This window comes from Elephantulus edwardii, unplaced genomic scaffold (genome assembly GCF_000299155.1).
Source record: "Elephantulus edwardii isolate Elephantulus edwardi_28Jun2011 unplaced genomic scaffold, EleEdw1.0 scaffold00151, whole genome shotgun sequence".
Taxonomy (NCBI): domain Eukaryota; kingdom Metazoa; phylum Chordata; class Mammalia; order Macroscelidea; family Macroscelididae; genus Elephantulus; species Elephantulus edwardii.
Genome location: NW_006399901.1, coordinates 937,253 through 944,334, shown reverse-complemented (window position 1 = coordinate 944,334; position 7,082 = coordinate 937,253).

The window sequence follows — 7,082 nt, the reverse complement described above, 5'->3', positions numbered from 1 at the left end:
TGTTTGTTTTTTAAGGAGGTAAGCTCTTGGAACTAAACGCTGAAGACAAACTTAAGATCTAGATATGTGGGTTTTTAAAAAAAAAAAAACAACAACACACCATTTTGTAATAGGAATGGATGGAATGTCTTGGAAATGGAATTACAAAATATGTATTTTATAAAAGCCAAACTCTTGTACTTTTTATGTGAGAGTAGCCCACTTCAGTAGTGTGGCAGATAGCTTTCCCTTGAGGGCTTCTAGTGTTAACACTAACAACAAGCCTGTTAGGAAGTGGAGTCTATTTGGTTGGTGAGCTCTGAATGCCATTTTGGAACCTCAGCTCTACTCTCTAGCTTAGTATGGTTATCTCAGGTCCTGCTTCCATTCTCCAGCTCTCAGTCCAAATAAAGTTATTTCTCCTGAAAAAAAAAAACCAAACTAAAAAAGGTACATGCATTCACCTACTCATTCTGTATACTGAGCAAAGGATTCAAGTAGCTGGACTATGTGAAGAAGCATGTGGCACCAAGGGTCAGAGGAAGACTCATCAGTAAGCTGTGTTCTGCAGAATAATCAGGCTTGAGGTAAGTGAAGAGGACTTGAAGTACTTACTGAAGATTTAAGACTATAGCCTTCAGTATACACTTCAACCTAAAGAAAAATTCTCATAACACGGAAGAATCATGCTAAACATAGAAAAGATAGAAGTTGTAAAAAATTTCATTTTACTTGGATTCACGGTCAACATCCATGGAAACAGTAGTTAAGAAATTAAAGAACATATTGTTGTTGTTAGGTGCCATTGAGTCAAGTACAACTCATAGCGACCCTATGAACAAAAGATCTGAATCCAGTCCTGTCCTGTGCCGTCCTCACAGTTCCTGACACACAAGAGCCCATTGCAGTAGTCACTGGGTCAGTCTGCCTGGTTGAGGGTCTTCTTCTCCTTCTCTGACCCTCCACCCTTCCCAACATCATGTCTTTCTCTTAGAAATATGCCCAAAGTATGTGAGGTGAAGTCTCATCATTCTTGCCTCCAAAGAGCACTCTGGCTGCACCCTCTCCAAGAAATATCTGTTTATTCTCTTGGCTGACCATGGGATGTTCAGTGCTCTTCTCCAACACCGCAGCTCAAATGTGTCAATGGTGTACTTGGATCCTAGTGGGTGGGTGTGATTTCCTTAAAAGCTGGGGGTAAACTATTTGGGCTTTTATTTTTTAAAAAATATTTTATTTTTTAATTATGTATGTGTGTGTGTGTGTGTACCGCCAAATTGGATCTGACTGGTATAGGAGGAGATTGCCCCTCCTTCTCCAGCACAGCATCTGGTGGATTCGAACCACGCACCTCTGAGATTGCAGTGCAGCTTCTTGCCACTAGGCCACTAGAACTCCCTGGGCTTTTCTAATTGTGTTAGCAATCAAGTGTAAATAACATTGAATCAGGCAAATTTGTGGCCAAGGATCTCTTTAAAGTATACAGTAGCCAGGATGCTACTTTAAAGACTCGAGTGTGCTCGGGGCAAGCCATGGTATTGCCATGAGCTTTGTATGCATATGAAAGTCAAACAAGGAGAAGAATCAATGCTCTTGAATTGTGGTGTTTGGGAAGAATCTTGAATAAACCACGAGCTGTCAAAAGAATGAACAAATTTTGGAAGAACTGAAGCCAGAGTGCTCCTCAGAAGCAAGGATGGATGGAGAAGGAGAGGAAGATGCTCGATGAGAGAGGTTGCCTAGGTTGAAACACAGCAGGGATTGTGAGGAGGACAACAGCAATCGGCAGAGTTTGGTTGTGTTGTATACAGGGTTGCTATGAGCTGGACCAACTCAATGGCCTCCAACAACAACAACAACAACAACAACAACAACAACAACAGCCATCTATGGTGATGTGGCCCCGCTGCCCCACCTCACCACCCAGTGCCCATGGAGAGAGGCCTCGATGGCCTGGGAGTAACAGGCTGCCTTTCTCCTGCCCACATTAAGGCACACATCCAGCGTTCCCTTGGAGTCTCCGCACGGACAAGTGGGAAGCTCCTTCATGCAAGTGTCCCAGCAATTACCTCTAGATTCCCCTGGGGTGTGTGTCAGAGCTGGCCTTCTGGATGTCCCTCAGGGAGCCTGGTTTTCCCCTACCAAGTTTTCCAGTGACTTCTGTCAAGCAAAGGTTCTGACCTTTTGCTGAAGGCTCCGATCCACCACACTTGGCATTTATTGCAATAAACATGGCCCCACAATCTGTGTGCATCCTTCCTCCTTTCTCACTTTCCATCTCTCCCACGCCAGTGTCACCTCTCTGCAGGACTTGGGACACCCAGCTGTCGTAGAACCAGTGCAGCGAGGAAGAAAGAGACTTGTGTTTTGACTCCCACTAGTTGGGACATTCCAAGGACGCTGATTCAAGCAAGGTCAAGTGACTCCTCAGCCCCTGGCGGTGTGAGTCACATTCTCATAAACTTGGCAGGGATGCCTCCGTGTTACAGGGTTTGGGATGATGGTCCATCACAGCTCCAGGCTGGTGTCATCCTGGCCCAGAAACTCCGGCCATGGAGTATGTCCTGGGCTTGATGTCAGACCCAGAGAAGAGTCCTGATGGGTTCTGCTCACGATGCAGATGTGCCCACACCCAGGGTATTTAGAAGTCCAGGTCCAGGTTTTCCAGATGGCTGGATTTTCTAAGCACTTCTGTGTGCTGTGTGTTGGTGTGTATTGTTGTGAATGCATGTTACCCATTCGTTGGTATATAAATTGGAGCTTAAATACTTTAGAGACATCAGCATCAAGATGTTGCTTATGACGCAGAGGTTAAAGATGTCCCAAACGTCCAGCTCTTCCAAACTGCTGGGGCACACCATCATCTGCGATATCTGTTACTCCACCCCTCAGTACTCGCTCTCCCATTTCGGTCTTTGGGGTCTGTAATTTGCTGCAACAGCTCACAGAACTCCCAAACCGCCAGGGAAACAGGCCACGTGCTTGTGGAGGCTGGCAAATTCCAAATCCATGCATCAGCCTTTAGTCTGGAGAGACCTCCTGACCCATGTGGCCAAATGGGTTGATGAACCCAAGTTACCAAATCAGACGACAGGGTGCAGGCTCACAAGGCTGTTTACAAGGCAGGCAAGTCAGGTCCCACAAGTCAGGTAAGGAGGAGCCAGGTGTGGATCCAGAGCAGGGACAGCCATGCTGGCCTCTCCAGGTGCCAGCAAGTCAAAAGCGACGCAGTGGACCAGCAGAGGCTGTAAATCGCATGGGAAATTGCCCATCTTTCTCCAGCAGAGAAACTAGAGGATTTGGATCTCCTTTGCTTGGCAGTTCAATAGTGACTTGAGGCATATTTTCTAGTGAGTCAGGGACTCAAGAAATGCCCACTCTAATCCTACCTCATCAACACTACAGCTCAATCGAAATGAGACCAACCACAGCCACAGGCCCAGAGGACAGGGCTTCTACTATGTCACAAAACGGAGGACTCTGGGTAGAAAGGCTTGTGAAGTAAATCACTGTACCACAAGGAGCTCTGGTGGCTCAGTGGAAAGGAGTTGTATTGCCAACCCAAAGGCAAGTGGTTCAAATCCATCAGCTGCTCTTTGTAATAGAGAGAGGCAATCTCCTCCTGTGTGATTTTCCTCTGAAAACCCGCTGGAAGGTCAGCTGTTAGTCGATTCCAACTTGAAGGAACATAACAACAACAATAATTAGTATGTGTACTGGAGTGTGTACGTATATGTGTGTTGATCTATGTGGGGGTATGTGTTAGCGTATTGTTGGTGTGTATGCTGTTTTATCTGTTGAAGTGTGTTTGTGTATGTTTTTGAGTGTGTGTGTGCTGGGGTGTGTTGGTGTATCCGTTGAAGTGTGTGTATGTATGTGTGTGTTGTAGAATATGTTGGTGTAATGTATATGTTGAGGGGGTGTTAGTGTATTGTTGATGCATATTGGTGTCTGTGTGCACTGTAGTATGTGCTGGTGTAGCTGTTGAAGTTGTGTGTGTGTTGTGGGGTGTGTGTTAGTATTTATATATATGTTAGGGTGTGTGTTAGTGTATGTACATGCTAGGATGTGTGATAGTGTGTTGTTGGAGTGTGTGTTGGTGCATGTGTGAGACATGGTGTATGCTAGTGAATCTGTTGAAATGTGGGGGATGGTTGATGTAAGTGTGGATTGTGGTACAGTTGAAGAGTGTGTGTTGTGGTGGTTGCATGTTGGTATATGACTATGTGGGGCGGTGTTGGTGTATATTGGTGTATGGTGCATTGTAGTATGTGTTGGTGTATCTGCTGAAGTGTGTAGGTTTTGTGGGGTGTGTGCTAGTGTTTGTATATGTTAGGGGTGTGATAGTGTGTTGTTGGAGTGCATGTTGGTGTATGTGCATTGTGGTACGTGTTGGTGGATTTGTAGAAATGTGTGTGTGTTGTGGGGGGTGTTGGTGTATGTGTGAGTTGTGGTATGTGTTGGTATACCTGTTGAAGTTGTGTGTATGTTGTAGGGTGTGTGTTAGTGTACTGTTAGAGTGTGTGTTGGTTCATGTGTGAATTGTGGTATGTGTTGGTGTATCTGTTGAAGTCATGTATATGTTGTAGTAGGGTGTGTGTTAGTGTATTGTTGGAGTATGTGTTGGTTCATGTGTGAGTTGTGGTATGTGTTGGTGTATCTGTTGAAGTTGTGTGTGTGTTGTAGGGTGTATGTTAGTGTATTGTTGGAGTGTGTGTTGGTTCACGTGTGAGTTGTGGTATATGTTGGTGTATCTGTTGAAATGCATGTGTGTTGTGGGGTATGTGTGTTGGTGAATGAATATGTTGGGGGTGTTCATGCATGTTTAAACTGTAGTGTTGTTGGATTGTGTGTGTTGTGCATGTTGTATCTGTTGAGGTGTGTTCAGGTGTGCGTGTATGCTGGGGTGTGTTGGTGTATGTGTTGAAGTGTGTGTACTTGCGTATGCATTTTGGGGTTTGTGTTAGTATTTTATTGGAGTGTATGTGTGTATGTGTGTTGGTCTATGTGTTGATGTATCGTGAGAGTGTGTGTGCTGGGGTGTGTCTTTGGTGTGTAAGTGTGGAGTATGTTGCTGTACTGTTGGAGTGTGTACGTGCATGGAGGTATCATTGGAGTGTGTGTGCTGAGGTGTGTATTGGTGTGCATATTAGAGTGTTTGTGCTGGGGTGTGTATTGATGTACATTTTGGAGTGTGTTTTAGGGTGTATCTTGATGTACATATTGGAGTGTGTGAGTGCTGGGGTGTGTCTTTGGACTGTATAAGCGTGGAATATGGTGGTGTATTGTTGGAGTGTGGACATCTTTTGGGGTACCACTGGAGTGTGTGTGTTGGGGTGTGTATTGGTGCGCGTATTGGAGCGCAAACCTATTGTGTGTCTTTATTCAATCTTCCAAACCTGCACATATAGAGGGGCAGCCAGAGAAGTTCACTAGGGAATTTCCCACCTTTCTTGCTGATTTTTCTCCCTGCACCTGGCCTGCTACCTCGTCACTGGATCGCCCAGTAGAAGCTTAAATGTCGATTGAATGAAGACTCGAACAGACCCCCCTACATCTGCTGGGTTTTGCAACATGTAGGACCAGAGCCTCCAGCGGAAGCAGACCCTTTTCCATGAGGCTGTCAGGTGCTGCTTTCGTAAGATTTACTCTGAAATGAATTCTATTTAAAAAAAAAAGATAAGAATACCCCCATCTTTCCTTTGTTGGTTTGTTTTCCAAGAAAACATTAAAATCTGTCCAGGGTGGATGACGGAGCAAATTCTGAATTCATTTTTAGACTGTTATCATGTGGAATCTGTGACATCTCTTTTCTCCATCTCAGCAGTAAAAACAGTTCTGTCTTTCCCCTCACTGCTGTCAGCTGGTTCTGACTCCTAGTGGCCCCCCAGGGGATGTCCGAGGGTCTGTCTGTGGAAAAAGACCGCCCATCTTTCTCCCCCAGAGGGGCTGGTGGATTCGAACCACAGAGCTCGGCGACCTTACACACTTCGCCTCAGTACTGACCTCCTCTTGTGGCACTATTCCCAGAGCTGCTGGAACAAAAATACCAGGCCCAGGGTGCTTGTAAGAGCAGAAAGTCATGATCTCACAAGTTGGTAGCTAGAGCCCACGTCAATGTGCCCATCAGGCCGGGCCCCCTCCCAAGTCTCTAGAAGGTTCTTCCCCGTCTATCTCACAGTTCTGGTAGCCTTTGCGTTCCTTATTCTCTCTTTGTAAGAAAACCAGCTATATAGGATTAGGATTCACCCTCCTGTAGTTTGACCTCAGGTGAGTGAGTAACATTTCCAAAGACTGGGTTCCCAGACACGTTGCTGCTCACAGGTATTGAAGATTACGTTTCTTCCAAACCTAGATATATAAAGGGGTGCCCAGAGGAAACTCACTGTGGAATTCCCCACTTTTCTGTCTGATTTTCTCCCCGCACCTGACCTGACACCCCAAGTCACTGGGTCACGCAGTAGAAGCTTAACTGTGGATATAGTTGAATCCTGAAACAGCCGTTTGTTGTTTGCTTTTGTTAAGTCAGGCATCAGAATGCATCGAATGATTCCCACAGACTGCCAAAAGAACAAATAAATGTGTCTTGGAGAAAGTGCAACTCGAGTGCTACTTGGAGGCAAGGATGGCAAGGGTTCATCTCACATATTTTGGGCCTGTTATCAAGAGGGGCCAGGCCTTGGACATCGTGCTTGGAAAGGTGGAGGGTCAGTGAAAGAGGAAGACCCTCAGAGGAGATGGGTTGGCGCAGTGACTGCAGCGATGGACTCAAGTGTGTCCAGAGGATGAGGACGGCGCAGGACAGGGAAAGGTTCAGATCTGCTGGTCACAGGGTCAGTGTGAGTTAGAATGATAACAAGAGCATGCTGGTCAACCTCACAAACTCAGAGAGCAGAATCTGGGCTCAACCTGCTTTCTCAGCCCCACCACTTACACAATCAAAGCCCTTCCATTTTGCTGACCTTCTAACCTTCTAACCTTCTAACCTATGTATTCCAGGAAATAGTAAATAATGTGATTAATATTTACTGACGAGCAACGACGTCAGTCTGGAGACTAAGGTGTGCCTGATTCAGGCCATACTTTGCAATTACTTGCTATGC